The sequence below is a fragment of the Macrotis lagotis genome, chromosome 5 (assembly GCF_037893015.1).
Source record: "Macrotis lagotis isolate mMagLag1 chromosome 5, bilby.v1.9.chrom.fasta, whole genome shotgun sequence".
NCBI lineage: Eukaryota > Metazoa > Chordata > Mammalia > Peramelemorphia > Peramelidae > Macrotis > Macrotis lagotis.
Window position 1 is genome coordinate 75,209,040 of NC_133662.1, and position 21,166 is coordinate 75,230,205.

Here is a 21,166-nt window from a genome sequence, read left to right on the forward strand (position 1 = left end):
ATTATTTTTTTAAACCTAAAATCTAATTTAGGGCTAAACTGGATCAATTCATTTCCTGTTTTGTCATTCTTCCAGCTATATACCTGAGATAATAAATTAATATTATACTTAATGGACTCTTTTCTTTCTTTTAGAAAATAATTTCTCCAAACAAACTAACTGCTCTAATTATTATCAGAACATTTCAGAAGTTATCACAAAAGGAAATTACTATTTTTCATGTTTAACATCTCTGTTTTCTGCCCATGCTTTATTCCAAATGACACATACATACCTAATGAGTTTAGATAAGAGAAACCAAAGATCAATGGAAAAATCTTTCCAGAGCAGAAGGTTCCCTACAGATTTTGTTCATCACTGCATTTTTTAGTGTAAGATTCTTATCTCTGCAAATTTAAATTGATTATACAGTTAGAGATTATTGTTTTTTGTTTTGTTTTGCTCTATCTGCAGACTTCTCTGCCTTGAGGCTTGAACGGTTTCATACTTCTTTGGGTATCCAGGGTGAAACGTGGCATCTGACACTTTCAAGAAAAACCTCTCTTTGAGAACGCCAGAGGAAAACTTGGCAAAAGAATAATAAAAGCACTGTCTTCAAAAGAAATGCAGTTGAATTTGCTCTTCTGAAAGAGTAGACACATGCATTTTCTTTAGGCAGTTAATGTGGGGCACATTGAACAAAATATTTAAGGTTCATGGAAATATTGAGGCTCAGGGTTCAGTCAAGGACGAAGGACTTCATGTATTTGACCATGCTGTCTCCCCTCCCCATATCTAGAACAGACTCATAGATTTATGAGTCTAGATTTAGAAGGGACCCCAGGAGCTATCTAGTCTAACACCCTCATTTTAGAAATTAAGAAACTGAGTTTAATAGATATTGTGACTTGCCCTAGGTCATAAAGCTAGTAACTGTCAGATTTAGGATTTGGAGCCAGGACTCATATATTAAACTGTTTTTCTCTACCTACTTAAATCCTTCCTTTCTTTCATGGTTTAACCTCCATTCAGGATTTCCACCTCCAATCAATCAGCAATCCTTAGTGACCTATTATATTCCAGAAACTATGCTAAGTTCAGGAAATTAAAAAAATAAGGCAAAAAGCAGTACCTGCTCTTAAGAATTTTGCAATTTAATGTAATGAACTCCAGTCTTCCCAGCCAGAAGTGATCCCTCCATGCTAAAAACTCAAATGTTATTTGGAATAACTTTTATATTATTATTATTATTATTATTATTATTATTATTATTATTATTATTATTTACAAAAATCTTTTCAAATTATTAGTTTGCTTGCTCCTTGATATAAGCATTTATCTGTATCCATAGCAACCTAGAACAATGCTTTGCATGTAACAGGTATTTGGTCAAGAAACATTTAATAAGGGTCAACAATGCACAAAGGACTTTGCTAGGTACTGGGGAATGTGAAAATCAAAAAAATAAAGTCCTTGCTCTCTAGTTGCTGACTTTCTTCAGGGGGGGATACAACATATACACAGATAAGTGCAGAATTCTGAGTGGATGATGATCTGACCCAAACCCACTATATTATATATATATACATATATATATGTATATGGAACTGAAACCTGAGGTCCATATATACAAGGAGACCCAGGGGCTGCATGAATGCATAAAAACCATTTGAGGAACAAGTATGTTAACAGAGGAACTGGGAAAGGCTTCATGGAGGATTTGGAAGGTGATAAGAAACTTGATTACATTAGAAGAAAGTTAACTATTACACGCTAAAAGTAAGAAGGTTCAGGAAAGATTGGGAAGGAGGGAGCAAAGGAATAGGTATTTCTATATTGCCTAGTATTTGCTAGGTCCTGTTACAAGCACTTTACAGTTATCATCTCATTTGATCCCCACAACAACTCTGAGAGATAGGAGCTCTTATTATCCCCATTTTACAGATGAAGAAACTGAGGGAAACAGAACTTAAGGGACTTGCCCAGGGACATGTAGCTAGTAAATATCTGAGGTCAGATTTGAATTCATGTCATCCTGGAAACAGGTTCAACATTCTATCCACTTTGTGGCTACCTGCTTTAAATTGGGAGCTGGACTAGAACCTCGGATACGCAACAGGATCTGTGATTCTGTTGACTGAGGGTACCTTCCAGGGGTGCAGATGACTACCTCTCCCATGCCTGCACAACCTGCTAGACTCTTGACAGTTTTCTTCCAAAAATTCACCACAGAGCATCCACCCAATGTGTTTAAAGGTCTTCCTCAATTTTGTCACAAAAACATAAAATGTGAAAAAATTATGTCATCAAACTACCTAAAACTTTACTTGATTGGTGGAATATTCCTGAAGAGTAGGTTCTGAGTTTTGGTCTAGTATCATCATAGGATAAGGTTAATATTTGTACTGGGTATGAATTAGCATCCCCAGTACAAATTTTAGATGTTACAGAAGTAAAACTATTAACTTAATGGCCAAGTGAAATATGTTTCATAGAACAGTCAGTGGGATGGTAGGGGATGCCTTATTATCTCATGAAGCTGGCTTAGGTTGTTACCCAAGAGGAAGAGATGCTGCTGGGGAAGGCTTCTCATAAAGATCTTGTCATCACAAACTGAATCAAAAGACTGTCTCTAAGACAATAAGAAGGTCAGCTAGGTGGAACAGTGGATAGAGTGCCAGCCCTTGAGTCAAGAGGACCTGAATTCAAACATGACCTCAAACACTGTGACCTTGGATGAGTCATTTAACTCTGCCTTGGTTTCCTTATCTGTGAAATGAACTGGAGAAGGAAATGGAAAACCAAGAAAGCCCCAAATGGGGTCACAAAGAGTCAGATGTGACTGAAATTGACTTAACAACAACAAAAAAGATATTTGTCACAGCCCAAAAACTAAACAGAAAATGTGGTTCCTCTGGTCACCTTTCCAATGGTAAACTCAGAAAGAAATACTCATAATCCTGGAAATATGAATGATGTAACTGTCACCCTCTATGTAGCAGCTTGGTACAGTGAGCAGCACAGTCAAGAAAACCTCAGTTCAAACCCTGCCTCTGACACTTACTGCTTGTATGACCATGGGGCAAGGTATTTAACCTCTCTAAGGCTCAGTTTCTGTATCTATCAAATGGGGACAATAATATCATCATACCTTATCGATTTGTAGGGATCAATTGAGATAATATATGAAACTACTTTGACAACCTTAAAGTGTTGTATAAAGTTGTCTATTATTATTTAAACAAAATATTATACTAGTTTGAGACTCTTTGCCAGCAACCAAATCTCCCACAAGATTCTAGCATCAACTCATCCATTAGATGCCAGCAGCAGGGTTCGTTCTAATGCCATCTTCAATCTTCCTAACACAAGCTCTGCCAATATGGGCATCAGGACACTGGGATACCTCAAATGCTGGTGGTTTGGCGAATTGCCATAGCCTTTTGCCATTGTACCAACCAAGCTTTGTTGCTACTCTTGGCCATTAAATTCAATTTTTAAAACTATTTCTTATGGTCCTATTATGGACTGGGATACAGGAAATCTGGATACTAAAATTTGCACAGACAGTATAATCTTGAAAAAATCATCCTCTATGAGCTTGAGTTTTCTCATTTCTGAATTGAAGGTTAATGAAACTGCTGACTGTTGTCATAAGCAAAACCCTTTGTAGACATTCCAGGGTCAGGTAGATAGGTCCTCACCCCTAGAGTTATGAAGATAGGGGTCCAGAAGACCACAGCAGTTAGCATACAGTAGTTCCAATGGCAAGGCCTAGACCAATCATATTCATTTTATTCCTTTCTGATTTACCTCACCCTGTTCCTTTTCAACTTCTTTTTATGTGTTATCTTCCTGGCTTTGAAGTCAGAGGATCTGGGTTCAAATTCTAGCTCTGCTACTTTTCACCTTGGTGATCTTGTACAACTCCCTTGACTTCCCATCCTCATCTATACAATGAGAGGATTGACCTTTCCCAAGGGCACATAGCTACTATGAGACAGAGGCAAAACTGAAGTCCAAATCTCCTTGACTCCAATTCCAGTCCTCCATCCTACTACTCCACCCTGACTATCAGAAGAAAATAAAGTGAGTTTATAGTTCCCAGAGTCAATTTCCAACAAAGCAATAAGAAATTTTGTTCCAACAACTCTTGGCAGACTAACAACATTCCTCATCATCACCAGACCCTGCGATCTCATAAAAAAAAAAGTTGTTAATTCTGTTGGAGGAGATTTAGTTTCAGCCTGTCCTGATCATCCCTGAAGATAAATTTGGGAAGTTCCATGGCAGAAAAGGGATAATAATAGTCTTCTTTTACTTATGAAAACTGTTTAGACCCATTTCAAAGACAGGCTTAGATTTAATAGAGGAGATCAAGAGACTGGAAGATATTATAGGACACCACAGACAAAAATACCTGAAAAGCTTTCAAAGTAGGAGGAAGGATCCTGAATGAATCAATAATCTTACTTTTTTTGAGTAGGTTTATCTGGCTTTCTGCTTTAGTAAATTGATACAGAATTGGAAAAAAAAATTATGCTACTTGGTGTAAATGTTATTAGGGGTATTTTGAGATAATTCTTCTCAAAAATTTTTTTCCTAAGTCCACTATGCTTCACTGACCATCTATAAATGAGGTATGTCAAAATTGGTCCAAATGCAAGCCCAACAGTCTTTGCATTGTCCAAAAGCAGAAGGAGTCTGCTCCCCTGGAGGCTTCCTAATTTTGCAAATAACAAAAGCTAAAGACTCATCCTTGAACTTTTTTCCTTGTTGGAAATGGGGAAATGGAAAGCAAGCAAAGTGTAAGTATATAACAGCATTTTGATAAGAAAGAAAGAAAGAAAGAAAGAAAGAAAGAAAGAAAGAAAGAAAGAAAGAAAGAAAGGAAGGAAGGAAGGAAGGAAGGAAGGAAGGAAGGAAGGAAGGAAGGAAGGAAGGAAGGAAGGAAGGAAGGAAGGAAGGAGACAAACATTTATCTCAAATGATATGAAGAAAACAAATCCTATCTAAAATGATCTAAATACTTTAAGGTTTTGAAAACTGTAAGCAGTGTTAATGTTTAAGGCAGTTGGAGGACTTTCCAATTATCTTAAAGTAACAATTTTCATAATTTGGGTTTTTAATGGAGGACACAGGGGCTTTCTTCATTTAAATTAAGCACAAAATCTTTTATGTGAACAAAGAAATCAAAGAAAAGACAAATAAATAAACGCACCTCCCCATGGTACTTTGTGGAGGTGGGTTGTTCAGTCATTTTTGATATGCCCAACTTTTCATGACCCCATATGGGATTTTCTTGGCAAAGATAATGAAGTGGTTCACTATTTTTTCCTCCATTATGGAGGTAGGAGACTGGGTTTAGAACGTTATTTGGTTGATGTATAGATTAGTTTTACTGAGCACCATTTTTTTTCTCTTTTTAAAAGGTAATTTTTTTTTGTTTCAAAGAGGAGGAGGAAAGGAGATATATGTGTGCTTGTATGTATATACACATTTATATATATATATATATATAATCACAAGTTTAAGTTGCATAAAACAAAAGCTATCAATAACAACATAATCAAAAGAAAATTTTCTAGCCATTCTGAGATTACAATCAATACTTGAGAATGTTTGACAAATGTCACAGAATGCCTTTAGTATGTGACCAAATGACCTTTTTATATAGATTAAGAATGAAACTATTTTAAGAAATTAAACAGTATGCAAATATTGACATTTTATTATGTGATAGTTTCCAAATATTATACAACACCCTTGATATGATATAGAGAGTTTTTTATGTAGCTTACAATCAAGAGCTATTTTAAAGGAATATGACAATATGCAGATATTAACATTTCCAGAAGGGCTTCAGTATTGTGATTGAAACAGTTCATCTTGATCTGTAGGGTTGAAAATACTGGAGAAAGACTAAGGCTATATGATAAAAATTTATCTTCTGCGTTTCCCTTTGTTTTGGTTTTTAAGTGAATGTAGCCATTATTGTATTGTGAAAGACTGAATATCATAAAAAAGAGAAAGATCTCAAAATAAAATACAAATTTAATTACAACAAACAATGATTACAGCAAATAATATTCCCAGGAGCTTGCTGTAGGGAAATATGGATAATTGAAAAAATTATGTCAGTGTTTAGCTATATGACTTTGGACTAGGTCAATGAGACTCTCTGACTCTTATTTCCCTAAGTGAAAAATCGAGATCCTGGTAGAGATTCCAGACTAGAATTTGACAGAGATAAGCAAATTGATGAATCACTATAATTTAGTGTAAAAGACTCTTGACTGGAATCTGTAATTTCATTGGTAATAGGAGTATGAAGGACTTTTGGCTGGATTTGTGATTTCATTGGTAAAGGGAAAGTCCAATGAAGGGACTCCTTCTGCCAATGAAGACTGACATCTGTTCAACAGCTTCTAGTCTTAGATTGGAACACTGAGTGACTTGCCTGGGGTTACATAGCCATTTTTTTTCATCACAGGCAGGACTTGAACCCAGGTCTTCCCAACTCTGAGGGCACTTCTTTTCCCATTATGTCATGACTATCTTTCACAGTAGGCATACAAAGAAAATAAGCTAATTAACTGATTATTATTACTTTTAAAAATGATTTTTATTATAAATGATTATTTATATGATTAATTGATTGATTAAATTATACAAAAAGTCAGAAGACCCGCCTTTTGGTTCCAACTTTGTTATTGAGCATCTGTATGACTTTGAACAACTAATTACCTTTGTGAACTTGATTCCCTAACCTTAAAACTGGAATTATAATAGTATATCTGACTATTAGTCAAAAATCAGATGATTTTTATATATATATATATATATATATAATACATATAATATATACTTACATTTATCTATGTGTGTGTACACACACATATATCTACAAGAAAATGATAAAATATTTTATAATTCTATGTTATTATTATCTTTGTGATATAAAAATATAGGGAACTGGACTCAGCATAACACTTTAAAAAATACATGTCATTGTTATTATTGATAATGTCTGACTCTTTGTGATCAGATCATAGCACATCAATACCATTCATGAGGTTTTTATGGCAAAGATCCTGAAATGGTTTACCCTTTCCTTCTCCAATGGATTAAAGCAAATAGATATTAAAATGACTTTCCCAGGGTCACACAGCTAATAAGTGTCTGAGACAGGATTTGAACATCAAGTGTTCCTGATTCCAGGCCAATTTCTCCATCCACTGGGAACCCTAGAAGCCTCTTAATAAAATATATAGCACTATGTAAATAACATTTTTCTGGTTTAAAAGGACAAAGAAATAACTTTTATTTATTAATAACTGAAAAAATGAGTACAAAGAAACATAATTTCAAAAGATCTTAAAGACATACTATGTTGCATCTAGAGAATCATTGTTCAACATCACTGTGATATTATACCTCTGTCTCTTTTTTATCTTACCTAGTTCATTTTATCATCTAGGTGGCCTATATTTACTTCAATGACAAAATTGCCTCTGTTTTTGCCTTCATTAATTTCTACTCAAATCCTTACTACAGTTTCTAGAAGAGGAAAATAAGTAAAACATAGCCTCGATTTGTTCATTAGTATTCTTCTGAGTACATGACCCAAGGGATTTCTGGATCCTCTGCTAACTTATCAGTGACTTATGGAAAAGGTGGCTGGGGACACAAGCTATTTGGAGTTAATCACATTTTGGGGGTGGATATTGGAAGAACATGAGGAAGTATTGCCTGAGGAATTAAATTGGCTAGAAGTTGATGCTATGAGACTTTCAATTAACAAGGGCCAGTTTGTAGAGTATTTGTGAAATATGTGGAATATATAGTGTCTCTTGAGGGGAGTAAGTTCTAATCTTGGAAAAATGGAAACATTCATCACCTAGCTATATTAAAAAAAATTATTGAGAGTTGAAGATGTTGTTTAGGTTTGGTGACTATTGTTGATGATTTATGACAACTATGTAAAACCTTTCAAAAAATCTCATGAATATACAAATAAGATGAACCATAAGCAGAAGGGAAGAATGGATGGTCTGGCTTACATGGTCTGGCACGTTTTAAAGAACACTGGGACAAGAAATATGATCACGCCTTTGAGAACTTGGCTAGCTGCCTCCTAAAGCACTAGAGTTGGCTTTTTCAGATTTGACTATAATATGTAAACCCCCATTATACCAGAAAGCCTATAGTGTTATTTACTGATACCATAGACTTCTGGCCAAGATGGCTATCTGAACTTCCTAGATTTCTACCAGTTAAATCAGAAAAATCACACCAAACCAAATGATCAATAAATTCAATGAGAAATGACAATAACTGATTTTTTTCACCCTCAAAAAGAACAAAAAAATCAGCCAGAAGCCAATAGGCATTAGGAAAGTACAGTAAAGCCAGTGCCAGTGGAGGCCAGCAAATTAGCCATCTTTTAAGGCATTTAGAGTCAGAGACAATGGGCCAGAGGCTTGAAAGACTTTGTCTAGAGAGAGGGAGACCAACCAAAAGGCAGAGATGAGGTAAAGGGGAGTCAGAAACCCGAAGCATAGATCATGGACACCATTTATAATGGTGGTAACCAAGTGGGAATGACAATGCTCAGAACAGGGCATGACAGGGCTCTGAGGTTTCTTGCACTCTGTTCTGAGATATCATGGCAAGTCTTGAAGATCCAGCAGTGCCTCAAAGACTCAGTGTGTTGGGAAGAGATGTCTAACCCCAGGAGGCGAATGTTAGCACAGTCAACCCAAGAAAAAATAAAGCAATGTCAACCATCTCACCTCAAAGTCCAGCAATGCCCCAACTCAATGCCCCAGATAAAGAACCAAGGTTCTAACTACTATAATAATCATTAAAGCCACAGAGATGCCCTCAAAATTTAGTTTAGGAGACCACAACCCCTCAACAGCATTAGGTGAGAGATTCAAAGGTAAAAAAACAAATTTTCCATAAGAATTATATGAAAACCTAGAAGAAAAGAAAGGGTAAAAAAGTTAAAGTTATATGCCGACACTAGAGACAAGAGAGTTGATAGCCACCAGAAACCTTTCAGAAGAGGAATCTCTCTACTGCTATACCATACACAATTTAGAATTCTTGGCTTGGAATTAAGCTGTTACTGATAAGTTCAGTATGTTCAGACTATGCATATGAAATTCAGTTCCAAGTGTGGAGAGGAAACAATCCATCAACCCATGTTGTGAGAAGCACAAAGTTGGATGCTGCTTGCCAGAGATAGGAAGCTGCTTTAGTTAACTCTGTATTCAGCATGCATTATTACATACCAGAGAAAAACCAATGGGGATATTGATATCCCATCCCCATTAGCCCTGTGCATCTAAAATCATGGCTATTCTAGGGGAGAAGGTGGTCTGAGCTATACAGAGAACAGTGCTGCTCACACAGGAAAGCACAGTGGAGAATATATAATCAAGGAGAATACTAACTGGATATAATGGACCTCATGATTCCATTTGGGGTTTCCTTGGCCAAGACACTTGAATGATTTGCCACTTATTTCTTCAATCTATTCTACAGATGAGGAAACTGAGGTAAACGGGTTAAGTGACTTGCTCAGAGTCATTCATCTAGTAAGTATCTGAGACTGGATTTGAAATCACAAAGATGAGTCTTCCTGACTCCAGGCCTGGCCTAGTTTTGTACCAGGTTTTGAACTAGTTTTGAACTAGTTTTGCCTTCTGCCAAGGTTGACCATAGATGATTTGTAATAGGCTTCATGACAAGATTTGGCCATGAGGGAGTAGCATACCCCTTGATAAATAAATCTTTGCACTTGTTAGGCCATTTTTCTATTAAGGAAGTAGCAGAGGTTGGGATTGTGTCATGAAAGACTGTAATGAGCTGTAACCAATCCTAATTAAGTTATGAGAAAGGGGTCAAATGGGTAATTGATATGGGACAGAAGGCTATATGAGACTTCAAGTCAAAATTTACATGAAGAGTAAATATTTTCTGAATTCTTGGATACTGAGATATATTCCAGGTCTATCCAAACCTAAGAGGCCTTTTGCTGGGGAGGATGAGATGAATTTAGAGGTCATATTTTCACCAGCTATGGAAGCTCCAAGAGCACAGAGACCACCTACTGTGCTTAGTCCATTGGAAGCAGGAGATAGAACCATTCAGTCTAGTCTATCCATGCACCTAGATAGATATAAGACTATAGGCTAAAGAACTAGAGGATACTATCTCACCTAAAATGGAATCTGGAAACACCCCTATTAGACTGAGTGTGTAGAAGAAATATAAACCCTCTTTTTCTTCTACAGTCTCTAATGAAAACATGGCCCTTTGTGTCAAAGCCAGTCCTTCTACTTCTGCTTTTAATGTTGTCTTCCTAACATATTTCTCTTCCAAACAGATTTCTCTCACAATCACCCTGCCTCCCCACTCTTTATTCTTCAATATGTCCTTAGCTCATTCTTTGCTATTTACAAACACATTCATGGTTTTTATATCATTTATTTGACCTCGCCATTGAAGTCAAATGATTTTCCCCTCATCTTTCCTCCCTTTCTTGGTCACGCTCTTAGAAGATATGCTTGTTGACTAAGCTTACCCTCATCACACTCCTTGCAATTTGGATTTTGACTTTATTACTTGCCAGTGACTTTTTATTTGATCAATTCAGTAACCTCTTCTCAGTCCTCATCCTTGAGCAATCAGCTGCATATGATGTGCCAAAACTGAGTGCCTAGTGAATGGTCAGAGTTAGAAGGCAGGATATAAATGAAGATCTAGAAAAGAATACTTAAAAGAAGTTTCCAGATAGGTGAAAAGAGAGCCAAGAGAGAACAACAATATGAAAACTATATCTAGGAATAGGTCATTTCCATTCCTGTTTCTTTTTGGTCATTATTTTTTTTAGTTAGTTTTTTTTGCAGGCAAACGGGGTTAAGTGACTTGCCCAAGGTCACACAGTCAGGTAATTATTAAGTGTCTGAGACAGGATTTGAACCCAGGTACTCCTGACTCCAGGGCCGGTGCTTTATCCACTACGGCACCTAGCCACCCCATATCTCTTTTGGTCATTATTAGTTATAAAAGCAAACAAATATAATAGCTCCTTTTCTCTTGCTGGAATGGGTATGGAGACTTCTGTTACTGTGTTCCTTTTTCTCTTGCCTTCTATGAACCAGTGATGCAGTTTGGTCAGCTCCTTACGCAATTCCATCTTATGGGAGAATTTTCATTGTTGCTCTTCAGTAATATTTGACTTTTCATGACCCCATTTGGAGTTTTCTTGGCAAAGATACTAGAATGATTTGCCATTTTCTTCTCCATATTATTTTACAGATGAAAAAACTGAGGCAGACTAAGTTAAGAAATTGCTCAAGGTCACACAATTAGTAGAATTAAAATTAATTTGATGATTAAATATGCAGTGTTAGTACTGTGATATGGGGGAAAGATCAATTTACTCTTGAGACAGAGAATCTGGATCCAAATTCCACCCGCATTGTGTCTGGGGCCTTGAGACAGCCATTAAACTTCTCTTGGCCTCAATTTTATCCTTTGTAAAATGAGTGGGTTTGAAGTAACTAGAAAGTATCTAAGGCAGGATTTGGTCTGAGTCTTCCTGAATTCATGCCCAGCATTCTATCCCTGAGTTACTTATCTGGGAGAATGCTAGCTGTAAATTAGGACTACAGCAGCTGACTGGTCCTTCTTTACTAGGTTCAGAAGCACTTAGGTTAAAAAGTATAACACTGAAGGGAAAAAAAGTAGGAAATCCAAAAGGTAGCCAGACTTTTTCAGTCATTTGCCAATCATGTCGCCTTCTTTGACTTCAGAAACAGATAAGTTGTCTTAAAGCAACTTTATGTTTTGAGTCAAGTTTCTCAACATGAAAAATTGCCCGAAGAAAGAGATGTCACCAATTAATTTTTGCCATTAAGTTTTTGTTTCTGTTCTTAAATAAATAAGGATAGAAATATCAAATTAAAGAAGACATACCAGGAACCTAGTATTACACTATTTAATAGTGAAAATATCAAGGAAAGAAAGGGGGGATAAATATGGTATCTGTTATTATTTTTAAGAGTCTAAGGATAGAAACTGGCATTGTGAAGGTTTGCTTAACCATCTATGATGTCAAATCTATTTCAGGAAGATGGTAAGTTACCAGAAGAGGCCAGTTGTTTTATAATAGGATAAAATTACTTCTGAAGGATAAAATTAGTACACAGGAATAATTGTAGATTTAATTCACCATATTACTTTATATCTTATTAAACATTAGTAAATGATATCCCAAGAGAGCTGTAGTCCTTATGGTTATAGGATAGCAAATAAAAAAAATTAACAAGATTTTTAAAAATTCTAAATACCACCTGGAGAGTTTTAGGCTAAAGAGACTTAGGATTAGGAAAACATCAGTGTTTTATGAGGGGAAAGAATTCTAATAGAAAATTATAATTTACTGATCCCCTTTATAAAAATAAGATAACAAAATGAGGATCCAAATATGTTTCTCTTGTACTAAGTAACAGAACATTGAATTGGTGGCAGGATTCACTCTGTTGTGAGAGCAAATTTATTCAATACTCAGGTATATTGTATATTGGAAGATTAAATGTAGAGGGCAATAAAAAGGTTCACTATTCCTGATCTGGAATCAACTTAAAAAATATTTTCACTAAACTTATATGAACTGATGCAGAATAAAGTGAGCAGAACCAGAAGAACATTGTATACAAAAACAGCAACACTGTGCAGTGATCAACTATAACTGACTTGGCTCTTCTCAGAAAAACAATGATGCAAGATTGTGCCAAAAGACCCATAATGGAAAATGCTATCCATGTCTAGAGAAAGAACTGATGGCATCTGAATGCAGATGGAAACATACTATTTTTACTTTATTTTTTCATAGGTTTTTTCCTTTTGTTCCGTTTCCTCTTTTACAACATGACTAATATGGAAACATGCTTGATATGATTTCATATATATATGAAGGAGGAAATTTGGAACTCAAGATGTTATTATTTTTAAAAATAAATATTAAAATTGCCTTTACATGTTGAAAAATAGAATCCTATTTAAAGAAAAAATGTTTTCACTTTGTAATCTGCCATAAATTGGTCTGGTAGTTGGTCTGTGGAAGAATCTCTGATATTTAGGATAAGATTCCTCCAACCTGTTGGACCACATTTATAACCTCTGGAGTAAGTTTTCAAGAATAGATGAGTGAAGAAGTCCTGAGACTAGAATGAAGGACTACTCCTAGGAACCAATTCTGCTTATGACAAAGGGAAAGTTCATTGAACTTAGAATCACAAAATTTGAGCTACCTTTGTGACCTTAAACAAATTATTTAACCTCAGTTTCTTAAACTGTAAAATAAAGGAGTTGGACTATTAGCTATAATTTATGTAGTATTTAAAGTTTCTGTAAAGTGATTTTTTTTAGGTTTTTTTGCAAGGCAAATGGGGTTAAGTGACTTGCCCAAGGCCACACAGCTAGGTAATTATTAAATGTCTGAGACCGGATTTGAACCCAGGTACTCCTGACTCCAAGGCCAGTGCTTTATCCACTACACCACCTACCTAGCTGCCCCTGTAAAGTGATTTTCAAATGTTTCCTCATTGGATCCTCAAAATTACCTTGTGATGTGAGTGCTAATGTTATCTTTATTTTACAGATGAGAAAATTGAGACTGAGAAAAATGAAATGATCAATGTAGGGTCACAGAGTTATTAAATATCTGAGGCTGGCCCCTGACTCCAGGTCTTTGCCACTTAGCTATCTCCTAAGACTATATGATCCCAATGTTCATTTCCAGATCTGTGATATTATAAACAGAAGATAGCTTTTAGATTCAATACAACTCCCTCCTCTCTCCTTCCTGTGAAGTTTGGACAGGATCTTGGTGATGGTGGGGGTTTGAGAAAAAGAAAAGGAGAAATATAATCTCTCAAATCTCTCATCCTAGGTGATTGCTTCTATTACTGATGGTGGTCTGCAGCTATGGTGGATCAGTTTATGAATCATGGGAAAAGTGAAAAGTTTTTCTCTAATCATCTCAACCTGCTTCAATCTAGGGTTCAAGAATAATTTCTGTGGTCCCAAAATCTAATGCTTTAGGGAGACTTATTCTTTTTTTTTTAGGTTTTTGCAAGGCAAACGGGGTTAAGTGGCTTGCCCAAGGCCACACAGCTAGGTAATTATTAGGTGTCTGAGACTGGATTTGAACCCAGGTACTCCTGACTCCAGGGCCGGTGCTTTATACACTACTCCACCTAGCTGCCCCTAAGGAGACTTATTCAATTCAGTATTTTGTTGTTGTTCAGTCACTTCAGTCATATTCAACTTTTCATGATACCATTTGGGGTTTTTCTAGGCCAAGATACTGGAGTGGTTTGCTGCTTCCTTCCCTAGCTCATTTTTCAGAAGAGGAAATGAAGGCAAATAAAGGTTAAGTGACTTGCCTAGAGTCACACAGATAGTACATTTCTGAGGATGAATTTGAACTCAATATGATGAGTCTTCCTGACATCAGGTCTGACTCTCTATTCACTGAACTCAGCTATCCTCAGTTAGGGAACAGAAGTTTATTAAGCACCTATCAGGTGTAGTAAACTCATCTGCATGAGGCCCTCAAAGTCCATTCAAGCAGCCCATGTCAAGTAAATGGAAAATGAAGGAACTGTTGAGAACATGTGCCAACATTACCACATCATAGACCAGTTTAACTCTTAACTAACATGCTTTGACGTTTTCACATAATTGATGTTCTGCATTCTCACAGACCCTCTGAGTTGTTTTATTTTTTTTCAAAAGATATACATATAGAGATTAGGATCTTTATTTTAAAATGTTATATGACTCATCCGAATTACAACAGACAACTTTATTGTATGCAGTATTAATTGCTATTTTGTCCAGGACTTGTAGAATAGATTTCAAAAGTTTAGGAAACATTAACTGCAAATTAGTATATTTGCTACTCTATTCTCAGTTGCCAGCAAACTTGCAAATAGAATGTGTAGAGTTGAATCAGATATGCAACTTAAAGAAATATTTATTCAAGTGTACCTGCATAAAGAAAAATATCTGGCATTTCACAAATGTACCCTGTTTAAGATGTCTCTTTTGAGGTATATGTATATTTGCAAGCAACTTTTTTCCCATATGAAGTATACAAAAAGTAAAATTAGAACAAAAATTTCAAATGAGCATCTTGAAAATATTCTTTGTGTCATTACAATCTCTATCAAACCAGATATAGATGCATTGGTATCAAAATGTAAGCTTAATGTTCACATTAAAAATGATGCATTCTTAGTTTTTGTTTAAAAGTAAATGCTTATTATTAGTCTCATTTTTATTATTATACTTTATCATTATATTATTATACTTTATTATGTTTTTTTATTTATTATTACATTATTACATTTTATTAAATGATGATGTTTGTCCTTAATTCTCAAAGAATGACATCAGGGACCTAGATATACACATGAATTGGATTTGAGTGATGGGATACTGTACTAATTTACCAGTCTCACTTTATCCTCCAGAGTTATCTGGATCCAATGACCAGATACGAATTAGTATGACTGGGGATGGTGACTAGCCCACAGTCTCATAGCTAATAGGTGTCAAGTATCTGAGTACGATTGGAACTCAGGTCCTTCTGATTCCAGGGTTCATGCTCTATCTACTGCTCCACTTAGCTACTCACTCAATGGTAATATGGGTTGCATTGTAATCATAAATAAATATTAACTTCTCTATGCAACCCTTGATAACCTTTTTGTTTGGTACTGTGATCCATGGGAGCTAAAAGGTTGTACACCCATGATCTAGGTATTTAGAGGGTCACAAATCTAGTGCTAAACCTTAGAGGTCACCTAGTCTCAGACTCTGGAAGACATATAAACTTAGAGCAGCCAGGATCTTTATTGTCATGGAGTTACAACCTAGTAAGGGGGATATGACAAATGCTAATCACCATAGTTCACATATCTACAACACTATATTCTCACAAAAATCTTTTGAGAATGAAGAAACTTAGACTCAGAGAAGCTGAGATAATTTGCTCATCCTTACACAGTAAGATAGTATGGTATAGTAGGAAGAACACTTGTTCTGACGTCAGAGAAACTGAATTCAAATCCTGTCTCTATCATTCGTGGCCTGTGTGACATTGGACAAGTTATTTGAACTCTATGTACTTCAGTTTTTTTATCTATAAAATGAGACAGTTCAACCAGATGACTTCTAAGTCTGTGAGTTAGAGCCTATGACTCCACCAGTTCTCCTCTACACCAGGCATCAAACAAATGTATAGCTATCCCTTCCATATTGCAAGGGTTAGAGGAGCAATGTCTCTATAATTTGGAAAATCTACATAAATTTTTTGACTCTCCTTTTGTACCAGAGAAGAAATCTGAATTATTATGGTATTAAAAAAATAAAATGTGTTGATATTATATAATACCATACATATATCTTACATATTTCTTAGTTTCTAAACTTTTTCTATTTCATCTCTTTGCCCCTAAGTTCCCATTTACTTACTTATGCCAAACTACCATATATCAAAACCTACAACCCACTGTGGAAGAGATAACTGCATAATAAATAAACTAGAAGGTAAAGTTAGGTAGCCTAGTGAATAGAGCACAGGCCCTCAAGTCAGGAGGACCTGTGTTCAAAACTAACTTCAGACACTTGCTAACTGTGTGACTCTGGGCAAGTCAATTAACTCCAGTTGTCTTCCCAAACACAAGCAAACAAAACAAATATGTTAGAAAGGTATAAAACAAACCATTATTTGATCCCTGAGGCTATAGTGTTATATGTTGTGGAGTTCCTTGCAGTGGAAAAAGAAATAGTTGGGAGTTAGGGGGGGTGGAAGGATGATGCTAATGTATTAGGTTATCACTAGACTGATTAGTGATGTACTGGAGCCCAATTATTAAATTTTTGGTATGAGCAGTTATAACTTGAAAAACAGCAAACACTACAAATCAAGGCTCATTAGTTATTTTAATGATTGTCTAGAGTTAAGAAGGTTATGGAGAAAATGTTAATAATGCAGATTAAAATTAAAAGTGTGTTATGGTTACATTTCCCTTACTTCACCTAACCCCTAGATCTGGTTATTAAATATTAATCAACATACCCTTGATAACAACCACTTTTGTTTGCTTGATCATGCTATGATCATGCACCAGGAGTGTGGGGGTGGGATGGGGTGAGGACTATATCTCATCCTACATGCACTAAACATTCCTTTTAATTATTGTGAAACCTGGAGTTTGTAAAACAGCCCCTCCAGGGGGACAAAGCAGAGGCATCCCAGCATCTTTTGGCTATAGGGTATGTCCATTAGGCTTGGTCTCCAAAGAAGGAACTAAGGAGAACCCAGCAGAAAGACCCATGGTCAGAAAAACAGCAGAAGAATCTGGGAGGAGAATTCATGCTGGAAGCAGTGGGAGGGAAAATCAAAAAGGGAGGTCATGATTTCTTCATTCCTCATGGCCCCTAGGGTCCCAGATCATAGGGCCCCATGCCAGTCTGAGGCAGTTCAGAGCAATAATGATTTCACCACCAAGAACAGCTCCAAACATAACAACCCAGCTAGGGAAATTTGCTCCAGGCAAATAAAGTAAAAATGGGAAAAAAAACCCAAAACAACCCCAGACCCAAATAGTCATAGGTGAGAGAGAGAGAGAGAGAAACAGAGAAACAGAGAGAGAAGATATAAAGAGAGCACAGAAGTTTCCCCCCAGATAATCAGGATATCAAAAACATTAACTTGATTTTGGGGAGATAGGGGTTCTAGACCACAAACTTGTTCTGTGATCTAATGAAAGGTATTTTCCCTCACTTAACTTTAATTTACTTATTAATAAAATGAGGCAGCTGGACTATATAATCTTGAAGAATTTTAAATTCTAACAGTGTAAGAAGTATAAAGACTTTTGATCAAAAGGGAGAACAGAGTCAGATAGGGTGAGGCATTTATCCTACCCAAAGGGGATAGGCTTCCTGGTTTTAAGACCAGTGGATCAAATGTTTGGAATCCATAAAATGGGATTATCTCTTCCACATAGTGGGGTGGAGGGTGTGGATAAGGACTTGATATGTCCCCAACTGAAAAATCTGTGTAAAACTTTTTGGCCCTCCATTCATCCTAGAGAAGTCTGAATTTTTTCTTTTTCTTTTATGAAATACTTATATTTGCAAATTTAATTGATATAATACAATGTAATATATATGTAAATATGTACATGGGTATGTAAATGTGCATACATACATACATCTATATTTGTATTTCTAAGTTTCTTAACTTTTTCTGTACTGTCTGGCTTCCACAGAAGTCCCCCAAAACTCCTATTTAATTTCTTAGACTGACCTGCAATATATTGAAACTGAGATGGGGAAACTTGTGATGTGAAAAAGATAGCTATATGTGCTTAAGACAGGTTTTCACATCAGAAAATGAAAGGTTGGAAAATAGATTGCAGAAAGTCTAAAAATATCAAGAAATGCCAAAAATATCAAGAAATGCCTTACCAAATGAATTCCCCATATTTAGAAAAAAGAATTAACAGCAAAGACCTGGAAGAAATAGATCTTCAATGAAAGAAAATCCCAAAGGAGGTCTTGAAGATTCCAACAAGACTAAAACAGCTAAACTAAACAACAAATATGCATGTGGGTGTATATATAATTAAATACACACACATATACACATATGCATATGTATATATGTGTGAATTTGGGTATATATAGTATGTGTATATCCATATATAGAGTACTAGCCTTGGAGTCAGGAGGATGATAGAAGAAAGTGTCTTAGCATAGTACCCCCTCACCCAAATCCAATTCACTTGCTTGTCATGGCATCACCTGCCTGCTGTCATGGTCTTTTTAGAGAACAGAGGGCAAAACATCATCATCAAAACCTTTCAACATAATTAACTGAAATATCATTGTCACTATCTAAATATAGATTATATAAAGGTTTATATATATATATATATATATTTCCTTATAATCTCTGTATTTTATTTTCTGCATTTAAATACATCATTCTAAGAAGAGGTCCATAGACTCTTTCAGACTGGCAATGGGGGTCCACAATACAGAAAAAAATGTTAAGAATCCCTGAATGAGAGGCATGTAATCAATTGAGACCATCCAAAAGCCTAGCAGGTAAAAGAAGTATTTTCCCAGAGTCTTAGAAAATATTGAATGGTCTGAGTCATGACTCAGCACTGTGAAAAAGAAAAGATTTCAGTTTGTACTGGTATTAGTGAATGTTAAATAAGGTTTATACTCTAGGGTTTGGGAGGGAGGTTTTCATTTCCTAGGAAATCAAGATTGTCTCAGTGGCTTTGCTCTTAGAAGACTGCAGTCTGACCTTTCAGAATGTTAATTTAAAGTCAAGGCAAATTGCAGCAAAAAGAATCCTACTATCAGAGTAAAATAACCAGGTTCAGGATATGAAGACTTCTGAAATACCTTTATTCTGGTGATGATGATGATGATGATGATGATGATTTTTATTCTTCCTTCTAGAAGACCATGACATAAGGAAGGTGATGCTATTAAAAACACATAAATTGGATTAGAGTGAGGAGGTGCTGTGCTAAGTCACCAACCTCATTTTCTCCTCCAGAGTCATCTGGGTCCAGGGGTCAGAATAGATCAGGATGACTGGAGATAGTCCTGGATGTGAGGTTATCAGGGTTAAGTGACTTGCCTAAGGTCTCAAAGCTAGTAAGATCAAATGATTTAGGTAGTGAAGGAATTAGGTAGTTTACCCTTTAAAGAATGAGGAACTCATGATATAACATTCCTTTCACTCAGACTATTCCCTCTCCTTCCCTGAAGCTTGGAGCTATGGGACTTTGGCTGGTATGTAATGCTATGAAACAAGAAGACAGAACTCCAGCAGAAGGTTGCCAAATTTAGGGTCTAAGTGAGAGAGACACCAGGATCAGTGATAGAAGTAGCAGTCTTCTTACCAGGATCCCATCCACTCACTCAGCAAAAGGACAGGCATGTCAAACTCCAGCCTGGGCCAAGATCCAGAGATTCCCAATATCTTAATTCTTTTCCCCATATCATGAGTCCCAGATCTGAAACTTCCAGAGTTTAAGCATTGGCATCTAATGGCCAGTCCCAATGGAAGTGTGAATTAGACATCTCTACTCTCTGACCTGATCATCAGCAATTTACAGGTCAAGTGACTCAATCAAATCATCCCTGCCCCACTTAAAGTAGTTGCCAAGGGGAACGAATTTCTCTATTGAATCAATAAATCATAAATTTTAGACTAAATGTTAAGAGACCAAATGTCTTTTTCTAAATCAATTAACTATCTTTGAAAGCCATTGGGTGAACTATAGTGACATTTCACAAGTGAGTGCATTGAATTGGTTAAGGAAAATTGGTTGGGTCTTATAGGGCTTCCATCAAATCACAGGGCTAGTAAGAATCAAATATTTGAATCTAGAAGCTTAGTGATAGACATTTCCAGATAGGCATTTGAGAAAGAATTGCTAAGGTGGAGTCAAGATGATTTAGTGAAAGGAAGCATTTTTGCCTAGTTCACCCACCAAAAGTCCTCAGGGATTTAGAAAATGGATCAGGATCCTATCCTAGGGAATAATTGAACTAGACTGGGAGCAGGAATGGATGTCATCTGGCAGTTCTGTTGCCCATTTCCCATCTCTGGATTATAGTTCAGGGTAGAGAGGAGTGGTGTAGATCAAGTAGAATCATAACTGATTACTGAGCACAGAACAAGTTCTGGGAACATACCTTTGTGGCAATAATCCCAGGATGAGAGTCCTAACCTTTAGTTTGTTACATAAGCATATGGAATAACCAGAGTAGTAGAATCAGTCCAAAGAAGTGATAGCAGTTTAGTTGCTCTGAACCTGTAGTACTTCCCAGCAGGTTAACACCAGAATTAATCTACTGAAATTCAATCATGTACAAATCAACAGTCCCAAGACTGAGACAGTAAAATACAGAGTTCAGACCAAGAGGTCAGTGAAGAGAACTCTTGGAAACACACTGATCAGAGAGTACTCAAAATTTGTAGACCACCGGAATGAGATGTGAAAGCAGCAGAAGGACATAAAAGTCAGGAAATAAGCTGGCAGAATGAGTTAATAAATAAAAA

The 21,166-nt window shown here is 36.1% G+C and overlaps 1 protein-coding gene across 1 annotated transcript in view; it reads left to right on the forward strand.

Moving 5' to 3' along the window:
- PRSS35 (serine protease 35) overlaps positions 1 to 21,166 on the forward strand; it is a 121,839-nt gene that overhangs the window by 68,706 nt on the left and 31,967 nt on the right. The gene's annotated exons all lie outside the window — the stretch shown is intronic.